The 13,282-nt window shown below is 42.0% G+C and overlaps 1 protein-coding gene across 1 annotated transcript in view; it reads left to right on the top strand.

Annotated features, from left to right (window-relative positions):
* Window positions 1-2,928: 2,928 nt before the first annotated feature.
* The window catches only part of LOC130141945 (uncharacterized), a 115,605-nt gene continuing 105,251 nt past the window's right edge, over window positions 2,929-13,282 (top strand). Inside the window, exon 1 of the mRNA XM_056323248.1 lies at window positions 2,929-3,370. The gene's annotated coding sequence lies outside the window, so the exon portion shown is untranslated. The remainder of the gene's footprint in view (window positions 3,371-13,282) is intronic.

Here is a 13,282-nt window from a genome sequence, read left to right as displayed (position 1 = left end):
GTCAGAGCTTATTTTACTTAGCTACTGTCAGCTATCACCAACATTATGAAAACTGTGGTTTCATTTGTATCTCACCATGGGAGGCAGAATCTTTGAAGTCCTGAAATTGTATATATTATTTACTTCTTGATTAGGTGAATAAATAACTTGATTGAAACACTAGTTGTAAAAGAGACTGAGACTCTGGCAGGCCTCCAGGCTGAGGATGAGTCTGGGTTTCATGGCCATATTGTGGTTCCAGTAAGAGATAACCAGATACAGACTTATAGCGAGAAAAGTCTGAATGTGATTTTTTTGGGGGAGCAGGGTAAAGGCTGTGTGAAAACAGTAATTCTTTGGGAACTCTCTGAGCTGAGACATGAACAAGGTCTCACCACAAATTGTCTTCCCCATCACTACAAAGCAGTATGTGTGCCCATACAGGGGCATTTTAAAGAAAAGATATTTGAATGAATGAAACAGCATGGAAAATACTTTCCCCATTTATCAGTTTATTGTGCTTTCTTCTATCTTTGGTTTCTTCTGTACATCTGCTGTAAGGACAGACACGGCTGTGCTGTTTCCAAGCACTTATCACAAACCGTGTGCTCCCCACCTGGGCAAGTCTAGACCTCTCTTCATCCTTTTGCTGCTGATCTTATTTATGCCCAAGGGGAGGCTGTTGCAGAAGCCAGATAAGAGATATAAGGGCACTGCAAGGCTGCACTGGGCTCTTGCTCCCTAGCAGTTTCAGGGGAACTCATAGCCACAAGATGTTACGGAGGTTGAAAGAAATTGGACAAAATTCAAGGAGGAGGTTTCTCTACTGCTTGTTATCCAGCTGATAAGACTATCACTAGAAAAAATTGCACTACCCATGCTCTGTTCTTACACTGTCTCTTAAGTGCTTCTTACTGGCTCCTTATAGCAAAGGGAAGATGGATTTCAGATCTGTTCCCTCTTCAGCAGGGATGCAGAGCAGAGAAGCAGTGGAGTTTCCCTGTAAGCAGCTCTGCAGCCCTGAAGCAGCACTAAGTAGCCCTGAGGGCAGTAACTCTTTGTGACTGAGACAAAATGTTCTCTCTCCCTCTTTGCTGTCTTCAGGTCTCGCAAGAAATTGTGATTGAGAAAGTTTAATAAGTTGCTATTCGCTAACATATGGGATGCCAAGTATTTCCTATGCACTCGGAGTGGTAAATAAAGGTGTTAAGAGCTGTTTTATGAATGACATTTTAATGGAAACCATCATCATTATAGATGGTATCATAAGCTGTCAGTGTCTTTAGTTTCATAATGCAATTCATCCGTACTGATGTTACTAATGCTTGGTCTCATTCGCAGTCAAGTGTGTGAAGAAACCTCTGCTAACTGCAGGCGAGGTAGAGCTGTACTGAAGTACTGACCCAGGCTGGTCAGAGATGCTCTTGTCTGTATGTGTGCATGGGATACCAGAGAGGCAATGTCCTGAGTAACTTGCAGGTGTTAAATTCCCTCCATAGGAAGTGAGAAGATTAGTGGAAGGAGTTTGCTACTTATCCAAACACATGGGATTTAGAAGCGGACATGTCAGGTACATCCAAAGACTAACTAGCCTACTTTGGCTAAAATATTTTGGCTGTCTGGTAGGAAACACACGCAGTCACAGAACAGCTGAGGTTGAAAAGGACCTTTGGAGATCATCTAGTCCAGCCTCCTGCTCAGGCATTGTCAGCCACAGCAGGTTGCTCAGGGCTATGTCCAGTCAGGTTTTGAGCATCTCCAAGGATGGAGTGCCTGGGGCTGTTCCTTCCCAGGGACAGTAATTGTCATTTCTCTTTGCTAAGCTTCATTGGGTTCCTGTGGACCCATTTCTCCAGCTTGTCCATGCCCTCTGAGTAGGAGCACACCCATCCGGTGTACCAGCCTCCCAGTTTTGTACCTGCTCCAGACTTGCTACGTCCCATTGTCCACTTCATCAATGAAAACACTAAATAGTATTGGCCGCAGTATAGGTACCCCTGTACTCCAGGGATGCACCAGTACTGACTGGCCTCCAGCCGGCCTCTGCTGCAACAAGCCACAGCAAAGACCTGCAGAAGGTAATTCAGAGCTGTCATCTTGCAGGACCATTTTCTGGAGCAGCAAAGCTTTCCTTGCCAAAGGGTGGCAACCTCAGCAAGGCTTCCACTTGCTGAGATTGCCATATTTTTTACCTACTTTAAGCACTATTCCATTGCAGCAAAAAGAAAACCCAAACGGTGGAAGTACCCACTTGTGAATTGGTAGCTCCGTCTCCCAGCGACTGATCCTGCAAGTGGCAGGGACCATGAGGCTGAGGGTAGGTGGTATGTCCTAAGGCAAGACCCCACACTGCGTTCCATTGACAGCAAGACCAAGAGTGAAAAATCTCGTTCTTTTCCAGCTTTTGTAAAATGTATAAGTCATACTGCATCACCTAGAAACCCAGCAAAAAACAACAGATGAAATGGTTTTGCTGCTTTAAAAACAAACAAAGAAAGAAATTAAGTAAACTTTTCATGCTAACTTGGAAACATTAGGAAAACCCCTGGTTTTTTTCATCAAAAATGTTTTATTTCTATTATTTTTTAATCAAAGGAGGTTCTTTTATTTTTAGGACATTCATTATTGCTCTCCAGGTGTCAAAAAAAAATGGAAAATAAAGTCTGGTAAAGAACCTTCCAGAACTTTTGCAGGAGGGAACAATCGCAATGAGGAAAAAAGCAATTGGTGAGATTTTGGTGAAGTCATTTGTCCCGCTGCCCCTTGGGCTGTGGTGCTGAGCCCTCATCAGCAGAGGGCCAGAATGGCCAGCCACGCAGCAGCGTCTCTGTGGGCTCCCTGCATCTGCCCAGAAGGTGCGGGCTCCGTGCTGCGATGCACACTGGGACCCCTCGCTTTTCCTTCACTGCACTCAGCCAAATATAAATATTCATATGTTGCAGAATGGATGAAAGAGAACGGCCACAGTTCCATAGAAGGACTGTGTGATACAGCTTTTGACATAAGTCTGGAGTGAACCAAGCTAGGCCGCAGCGAGAAATTACCAGACTTGCTAGAAATGGAAAATTACCAGGCTTGCTAAAAATGGAAAATTACCAGGCTTGCTAATAAGGGAAGAGAGATAAGGTCATGCTGACCTTGTGCCTAATGTTGTAAATAACTTTGAGGAATTCGCGTAGACAAGAGAGGAAAAAAAATATATGTAGTTAGCTATCCGCAGAAACCGCAAGTAGGAGGATGTATGAAAGTGTAATCCTTTAGAGCTTAGCCAATCAGCAGATGATTTGTAGGCATAATTAACTGGAACTGTATATAAGACATAATTGCGCCGTAATAAATCGAAGCTTGCTTTATCACTCATATTGAGTCGGCTGCTTGCTTCCCCTCGCTCGTCATTCATATTTCATTTTTGCCTCATCTTCATTCCCCCCAGGAAGTAAATATCCCTTCCCTTATTCTCCCATGACTCATCCACCAACCCTCCCACTTCTAAACTATTTTATTTTGTCTTGTCTCAGACTTGTTTATCTTGGGTGAAATCCTAACCTCACTGAAGTAAGTCAGTGGCAAAACTCCCATCATCTCAAACAGAGCCAGGATTTCTTCTTTTGTCTTGATAAGATTGTGGGTGTGTTTGCCTTGAATATACTTAATCTTGTCCTGGTTTGATTGTAGCTTTTGGATAAGAGCCATGCTGCATCTCTGTGCATTAAGCAGCGTGTAAGCCTTTGCTGTTCTCGAAGTCTTAAAGGATAATAATGATTATGAAGGATTTACTGCAGCAGTTCAGGAAGGTGTGGACAGAGGCAAATAAAGGAAATCAAACATATGTTTCCATGTTTCAGACCTAATACTTATTTACAATGAAGGCAGAGACCACAGAGAAGAAAACATTGCTCCTGTTGTTCGAGGCTCAGGGTTTATAAAGCACAGATCCAGAGGGTTATAGTGGGCTGCGACAGCTATTGCAGGGAAATGCTGATGCCACAGAAAGCAAAAGGGACTGGGTGACTGCAATGCAATAATAACTCAGGCTTAATACGAGGGAAAAGCAGCTCCCGTGCCAACGAGCCAGCGCTTCTACTGTTCCAACAGCAGAGGAAAAAGCCTTGGTTAGCAACCACAACACAAAACAAAACTGCCCATTAAAAAGTGTGGAGACCGAGGCAGAGGGCAGGAGCTCTGTGTTCAGATCTGCCTGTGCAGCATGCCCGCCTGGAGCTGAGCAGCCTGGCAGAGGCAGCCCTGGCAGGCACCGCAGCATTGGAGGCAAGTGTGGCCAGCCCAGTGCCACATGCCATCAGTAGCCTCATCTTCCCTCCTGGCACCCTCTGCCCCTGCAATCGGGAAAGCAGCGTCTTCTCCCCATACTTTGTTTGTTTGGGATCAGGACTGCTTTTTGTAAAGTTCCTCTCTTTCAGCGTAAGGTGTGACTTCCCAAAAGATAAGTACCTCTTCCATTGCCAAGACCATCCTCGAGGAAAATGGTAGAAATTTCTTTTCTTGAGGCCTCAGAAACTTGACCAAAGAGCACATGAGGGGGAGTCCTGGGTTGGGTGGAATAGCTAAAAATATCTATTTTGTTTCTCTGTGTACAGACCTGTAAACTTCATAAAGTGACAAAGCACAAAGGGTGCTGCTGCCAACAGCTGATAATGTCTTCTGGAGTAGGTAACATCTCTAACATGTTTACCCTCTGCATGCTCCAAGGTTGCTAGAAGTGAGCAAAGCCTGTCTTGGGACTTTTTGCCCAACAGTGTCTTATGAAGAAAATCTGTTATTTATCTCCTGGGACATGGCCGTGGTTTTGTGATGTGTTAAGCACGTCCTCTTGCCACAGGAATAGACTGAGTATACTTAGAGGAGTCACCACCTCAGAGTTTTGTTCTGCTTTGTGGCCAGCCTGACAGATATTTTTTTTGAAAGGTTTGTGTTTGAATTTATAATGGAATAAATGGGTGATACAGACATCTGGTGAGGTATGAAAGTGAAATTCTTCATTTATTTCTGTGAGCAAAATTACTAGTCAGTCTGGGCTGTAGTCTGTGCTTTCAAGGTGTTGCCAAAAATACCAAGACACAAGAAGGCTCTATATTAAAAAAAGCAAATCTACTGCATAGCTCACTAAGATCACTGGCCACATCGAAGTCCTCAACTGTATTCCAGCAGATGGCAAGTCCTAGAGCTGTGAAAATAAGTAATCAGTAGTAACTTATTTGATACTTTCAGATTTTAATGTTTTGCTTTGACTTTCATTGGGAAACTAACATTATTTAACTGACTTAACATAATTAATTTTTTTTTTTTTCATCAAAAAACTCTTGGTATTCTATAGTCTTCAAAAATCCATTATCCACTGTGAATATTTCTATTTCACAGGGCTATTTATATATATGTACACACACACACACACAGAGATATATACACACACACATATACTGCTTGGTGGCATTTCCAATCCTTATTAGATGGCTTCAGCAAATAACTACCATACAGGGAGAATTTATAACTGCATATTTGAGTGTAAAGTTTGCAAATGAAAGTTTGATCTTAAAATCCAGTAAAGCTGATTTCCAGCAATATTTATGGAAACTGAGCACAAAGACAAAAGAGATTCCACCAAGGGGTAGCCATGAAATATTTCCTGTTGAATATGCATGGAAAATCTTTTTGAGATGCACAGTCCATGCTACTCAGTGCTCTCAGTTGCTAACAGCTATGCAGCCTTCAAACCTCTCTATCAAATCTCACATCGACTTCTATTTACCTGGTAGGAAAAAACCCAAACACCAAAACAAACAAAAAACAGTTAAAAATTCCATGTAGTCTATCTAAGTGAAAATCTTTGAATAATGTTTAAAATTTAGTAAGAAAAGATATGCTTTTTAAAGAAGAATTATCAAATGTTGAACATGAAGGGAGAAGATAAGAAAAAATAAAAGATGATCTTTTGATTGAGATACCCAGGGTCGTATGTTTCTACACAGTAACTTGATATATATTTACTAAATTGTTTGGCACATTCAGCATGTCCCCAGGGAACTGTTGGAGGGAACTAGCAGTACATTTTTCACTCCTTCCCTGTGCATTAGCAGACATAAGGTCACACTAGTATAGCAAAGATGGGTGCAGCCTCAGGCTCATTAGCTCTCAGCAAGCTAGCCAGATGAGGCAGCGTGGTGTTTTCCTTTCATCATTCAAGCTTGAAAGGAAACTGTCGGCAGCCACTTGCTCTTAAAACAATGAAAATTTAGGTGACCGCAATCTCATTAGCTGAAAGGTAGCATTCAGAGGAGGTAAAGATTTCTAGGTAAAGATTTCCTTCATCTGCAACACACATGCACAAATTTATTAGCACACCATCTCCTTTGAATGCAAAAATCCGTGTATGAGAAGAGCAAATAGTGCTTGTTAAATTAGAGCAACTGTGCATCAGTGAACTATATTTTTCCAGGAAAATCAATGTCTGGATGTCTGGCTTTCTTTCAGAATAATGTATACATCTTAGATGTATATACATATTTACAGAGCAGCAGTTTAATCCGTAACCTTTGCCACAGAACTGATACTTTCCCTGCAGATGTTTCCTTTGTCTTGCACAGAACTAAAATGCACAAAATGCAAAGGGATCTAAGTGCTGTTATTTTCAGAGTTTTCCAGGCTTCAGCCATGTTGTATGGTACGCTTGAAGATTAAATACCTTTTGCATTCCAATTACTGTACGTGAAAGTCTATTGATGATGTTTTATTGGTAATATTTCATTACTGTAAGCTTTTAAGCTGAGTGAAGCTGTATGCTTACGCGAATTTCCTAAAATCCAAGAGATCTGGTACTGAAGACATATTTACTCTCTGGTTTTTATTTTTTCTGTGCTTTGGTTCAAAACTGACCTAACACAGAGATGTTTTCCTGCTTATGTTATATGAACAGTGGGAACCTGATGGTCTTAATGATCATTTCTGATTTCCCTGGTGGCTACAAGAGGTTGGTTTGAGTTTTTCTTAGTGATGGTGTTGTTCCAAGGTGTTAGCAAACACTGGGAGAAGAGTACTTGCTCTGAGTCCAGCTGTCAGATATGAAGAGGTTGATTACCAGAGGTGTAAAAAGCTACTATGTGTCAAGCCTCCTGTAAAAATATGTAGCACTTCACTCCCTTGTGAAGTGAAAATCTTGAAAATCGTAGATGTAAAGGGTTAGATTTGCCCTTCAAGTTTACATTTCAGTTTCTAATATATTTTCTTAGACTGCCTCCCACTCACAGTATTAACTTCCCTCTAATGACTCCCCACCTCAACTGTTGCCTTCCCATCTTTTATGATATTCCTGATTGCTATCTCTCCCAGTCTCTGTAGGGCATGTTCTCTCTCCAGGAAGGAGGAATCCAGTCATCTCTGTTATTGCTATTGCAATACTGAGCTGATGAGCCCAAACTGCTTGTCAGTGTAACCAGGAGAGGGTCTCTAGAAAATACCCCCATGGCCCAGCTGCTGGTAATCTACTGCCTGGGATCTGGCAGGGAACTGCCAGGTGATGGTCTCCAAACCTCTCATAGATGACCTTCCTTCATCTCCTGGCCTTCTCTCAACATTTCAAGTTGTGGCTTGCCACAGGGCACAGAGAACTTGATTTTGTGCTCTGAGCCATCTTCTTTTCTTCAGCCCACAATGAATTCTCTCCCAGTTACTTCTTCATGTCCTATCTTATAAAATGCTGAGGACCAAACCTGCTGGTGTCACTCTCTCAATGCTCTTCTTTGCATTGGGACTTTTGGCAGAGTTCGGACAAAGTGCTGCATCCTATGGTACACTCCGTTTTTTACCTGAAATGTGTTTTTCCTATTTTTTTTGTTGCTTTGGATGCTTTTTTTCTTAGCTTATGAAATTTATCAGAAATAATATACAAGTGTATAAATTAGCCTTCACAGTCCTTTTGTATAAACAATAACCAGCTTGGATGGAGTTTGCAACTAGGGAAAGTAGGTTAAAACAATGTGGCTAAATCATTCCAAAACAATCATTGGAAAGAATCAAATTCACACCCACAGGCTTTATGTGAACAGATTCAAACCTGCCAGGGCTTTGGCATCTATCACCATCTCTGGTACTTAAGGGCAGGTTTCACCAAAGCTTTATGAGTCAAGGAAACAAAACAAAAAGTCCAAGGCTTAGAAGACAGTTTTCATCTACTCCTTAAAAAAAAAGTTTATTTGATCTCTAGAACAATTTATATTCCATTCTGCTTACCAGGTTGAACTCAGTAGCCACATCAGCTTTCTAGTGTGGATAAGCTTCAGCTCCTCGGGAGAGTGACCAGAAAAGCAGAAGAGAAATGAGAACGTGTCTTGGTCATGGATACTTTCAGTTTTTTGCAAACTAAGCAGAAGCTCAGTGGAGTTATCTGTTGAAAACCCCTGTGAGACACTCTTCCCCAGTTTATAAGTTCCTCCAGGGAAGGACTAAGCCCAGAGCTGTCAGGTCATGGTCTGGTGGCCCATGGTGGCCACACAAGGTCCAGGGCAACCAACACTGGGTCTGACGGCTGGTCCTCCACAGGGCAAGTTTCTTTCCTCATTTTCTTTTGATTAAGCCTCAAATGCAAAACAATCTCATGTTCCTAAAACTAAAGTGTCTGCAGACCAGGTAGTTGCTAGTTGTGCAAAGGCTGGTGTTTGCCTTCTCACCTGCTCCTCCTGCCACTGTGCCCACAGGCCTGCCTGTGTGTCAGCATTCTGAAAATATTAGCCAGTGCACAACACAATTTTAGCCATTTTACTTTTGATTTGCTTTCTAGTTTGAGGCCTCAAGAAGTGCAAAGTTGTCCATCTTTCAGTTATAAGTTTTTTTGTATTTATACTAGGCATGAGTCTGAACCCAAAACAAAACAAAATACAACACAAAAAAAAAAAAGAAAAAAGGAGAAAAAAAAGAAAAGAAAAAGAAAAGAAGCCCTAGTCCCCAATTCCTTCCACCAACTTTGAGCCATTTGTATCATCATTTGGAACCAAACTTTGTGGTTGGCACCATTTTCTGCAAAGAGACAAAATAAAATCTTGGATACAAATACTCCTACATGTAGGAAAGTCTGAATCTGGCAGTGTGTGACTTGTCCTAAATTACACAGCACCTTTCCTCAGATCTCTTTTGTTTTACTGATGGCAACTCTACAGCACCACAGTGTGGCAGCAGCCTGCAGGCAGGGAAACTGAGGCAAGATATCAGAAAACAGAATAAGGCAGGAAAAGGAGACTTTTTTTATTTGTGACCCAGATCCTACCTCACTGGAGAAGACAGAGAGAAACCAAGATCTGCTTCATTTCTTCATCAAGCTCACTGGGTTCATGGAGTTCATGCTAACAATTGACTCATGCCAATCATCATTTTCACCTTTAATAGAGCCGATGAAGACACCACTTTATAAAAAGCACTTCCCCAGACTATTCACTTTTCCCAGGTGAAATATTTTCCAACATGAAGTAACAAAAAGAAGGAAAAAAATTAAAGAAAAAGTGTATTTTTTTAAAAAGAGGAAAAAAAAAAAAGCTACAAACCTTTTGTGAATCCCACTATTTCTCCAGTGAGTCTTGCATTCCTTTATTCAGATTCCAAAAGTAGAGATAATTTGTTCCAAATGTTTTCAAAGGCAATCAGCAGCATCGACTTACATTCTTTCCAGGGTATGGAGAAAACTCTGAAATCTAAACAGTAATGGAGGAGCAAGTGAAGGGGAGGGATGGGGAAGAAGGGGAGATGGAAGAAAGTGAGAGTGGAAAATGAGGGGAAAGAAGGAGGAGAGGAAAGGAAAAGAGGGGAAAATAAAACACAGAAAGGAATATACTGATGATCTATTTGCTTATATTGTTACAGTTATGACTCCTTGAGCAGATCTGGAGAGACTTACTACTTGCCAGAAACATATTCCATTGGCAAGGTAGCTAGCAGTTCTTAGCATGATATTATGTAGCAGAATATGATTGAGAAATCAGCCATAAAATTATATATTTATTGCAAGACTGTCAATGAGATTTTTGCAGAGAAGCTAAACATATATCTCCCTGCATGTTGCATGTCTATTTTGTCTGCTAGAGATCTGTACTGAACTACTCATCAGTCATTGTGCAGTCTTAGAAGTCTGGACAGATGTTACTTGTGCAAATAAAGACACAAATGCTGCAATTTGTCTTCCATTTAAACATATATACAAGCCACGGGGTTGTTGAATGGCTGCCTTTAAGATGATGGTATGGTCTGCGAGCTGCCTCAGGGAGCAGAGAGGGCTCCCGGCATCCCACCTGCTTTGCTACTGACTCTCTGTGTGGCCTTTGACAACTCATTTAATCCCCAGCTTCCCAAACATATAAATTAGGAACAATAATTCTTGCCGTGTTTCCTGCACACAGACAACCGTAGGGCTTCATCCTGTGCAGCTCTGATCCTGGCCAGGTTCAAGTCACTGTCATGCTGTTGACTTACTGAGCTGAAAAGCTGGCCAGAAAAGCAGCAAGCAGTGCTGGTCCTCTGGTGGCCACTCAGAGCCATTGCCTCTCTCCACCTGCCTCCAAGCTCAAACTCAACGGAGAGGCAAGCTTACCCTCCTGGTGTTTCTCAGCTGGAGAACTTTCTCTAAGCTTCTGAAAGGTCAAACATATGCGCCTTCTTTCCCTGGCCTCTGCCTGCCACCCCCCCACCCCAGCTGGGCATGGTGCCATGCACGTGATCCTTCCTCCTAAAACAGTCCCCACTCATGCAGCCCCCATCCCACCTCGGCACCCAATGGCCGGAGCACTTGCACGGCTCCTTACAGCAAGCAAACCTACAGTAAATGATTGGTGGTTAGTGTTTAATGGGCACATATTAACTCTTAAGGTTTCAAAAGCTCTAATTAAGCCTGGCTTTCATTTGAAATCCACCTGAAGTGGAGAGTAGGCCATTTGTTTTTACATAGCTGAGGAATGTGCATTTATCTATCTCAGGAAGGAAAAAGAAATGAAAACCTCTTGGTAAGCTGGTAAACTCAACTACCTGTACTCCTTCAGCCTACTGGAAAGTTCCTCTCCCCACCATAGACCAGGGCTTTTGAACAGCTACACGAGGTAGCTGGTGTAAAACTTGAATTTCGTGCAATGCCCATGTCAAAAAGCATCAGGGTTCCGGGAGTTTTAACCACCCTTTTGTCACTGTCCACCCAGCGCCAACAAATTTCTCCCCTCTGTACCTGCATACCATAACACATCTTTGCCTCTGCATTCCTGCTTCCCAGAGGTCCAGATCCTAAATAAGACAAGAGATCTAGACAAAGCTGTGCAAACTCAGTTCCATCTGACTAACTGTTTGGACAGGTTTGCTTTAATCATAAACAGTACCATAAATTAATGCTAGCCATGCTGAATTGTTTTAATGCCTACATGTTTTCTGCTCTGTGCTCAAAACAGTGCTGTTTCATCTTCTGCCAATTATACTGACCTCTAAGACATTCTTCTACAGCCTGGAGAAATGTGTGTTTTGAGAGGTTCTAAAGGGACCCTAATTTTAGGGATCTGGAAAAGATGGGATTCTGCCTTTAGTTGCTGGACAAACCTGGGCAATTGGTGCATGTGAATGAGGCACAAGTTTGTAAGGCTTTTCTAGCACCCACACCAAAACTGTGTAATTACGTAGGAAAGTTTTAAAGTGAAAATCCAATAAAGCCTGGCAATGATATGAAAATGAAGAGATTTTCATTAAAAAAATGGATTGAAAACCAGAAGAAACTGCTTGGTTTTCAGCAGCAAGTGGAAAGATAATGTTTGGTTAAAACAAAAAAAAAAGAGTAAAGAAATTTTAAAAAATGTTTATGGCTTATTGTTGAAAAAAAACCCAGTTAAATTAAAGGAGAACAAATACTTTCAATAAAAAGAGGTCATTTAATCATGTTACAAAACAAAGTCTTGAGATTTGAAACTCCAAGCTGAAAAACATCCTTTACAGGAAGGAATTGGGAACTGGAAGGAAGAACAAAATGGATACTGAAAAGAAACTCTCCCTCACTCTGAGATGCCTCCACCTTGGCAAGAATTTGATAAGTAATTAAATGCTAGATGTACAACCTGGGGACAAAAAAAAATAAAATAAAAAGTTTGCAGATGGGAGCCTCTATACCTGTTCCAGAGCCAAACTGCACATGCAAATTTTGCCTGAACAGATTCATTTCTCACTCCTTACACCCAGCCAGGTATAAAGCATGTAAGGAAATTAATATACACTGCTGCATTTTGTCTGCTGCTTGCACACCCTGCATAGAGATATACCACAGCACTCACAAGTTATCGCTGTCATCTGGTTCTGAGGTTGTCCAGCATGTTCCAGCACAAGTCCCACCTGTGGGCAGACTGCAGGGTGTCCTAGGGAGAAATCAGAGATGATTTGGATGGGATGCAGGGGTCTTTAGGGCATCCACCCACCTGCCAGTGACTTCTTGGTAATCCAGAAAGCTGTCCTGGATTCTAGTTTTCACACACGGTTCTCCAGTGTGTTCCTTTTTGAGTGTCTCGTTTTCTGGACCTTCAGACCAGGGTGAGAGCTTGTACAAGCAAGGAGTGGCAACATGCAGGGAATACTGTGGTTCTGAATGGTCAATTCCTTCCAAATTATTTTCTAGCCACTCCATTTTGATACCAAGTTATGTTTCTGGAAGTTGTTTCCTGGAGCCCTTTCCTACAACCTTACTGTACTTTCTGAAACTAGTCAGAAAAGTAAAAAGAAGTTAAAAAATAGAAAAAAAAAAAAGAAGCAGCATTCGACTTTTCCCAAGCAGGTGCCTTCTCTGGAGCAACTAGTTCCTCCAGCTCCTGCCTGAGACAATGTTTGCAATTAGCTTCCCAATAGCACCACCTGGAAGAGCATCAGCCTTACTATGTTTTTGCGGCGAATGAAGAGACGGGACGCAGCTTGATGCAAGCAAATATCAATTTATTGTACAGAAGCACGAGTTTATATACACTTTCAGAAGGTGCGCGTTTTAAACAGATTGGTTCTTGAAGCTAAGCATTGCATACTAGGCAATCCCTGATTGGTGGTTAACTACCATCAATTAACAGCAAGGTGTTACCTTTCCTTGGTGCCATCCTTGGCGCCATCCGTCTCCCACTCCCCTGTGCTCTGTAAACATGTCTCATCATGTTAATTGTTGTCTAGACAAGCTCGAGCACATTCCCCTCAGCTGATTGCCACACATGGTCCTAGTTTCCAGCCCGCTCCTGCATCTCCCCCTTCCTGTTGCACAAAAAGAACCTTTGAAACCGAACGAGTAAAAACAAGGTATAAGTAA

The sequence above is a fragment of the Falco biarmicus genome, chromosome W, assembly GCF_023638135.1.
Source record: "Falco biarmicus isolate bFalBia1 chromosome W, bFalBia1.pri, whole genome shotgun sequence".
Lineage (NCBI taxonomy): Eukaryota > Metazoa > Chordata > Aves > Falconiformes > Falconidae > Falco > Falco biarmicus.
The sequence above is the reverse complement of the archived record's forward strand: the minus strand, read 5'-3'. Positions and strand labels throughout refer to the sequence as shown.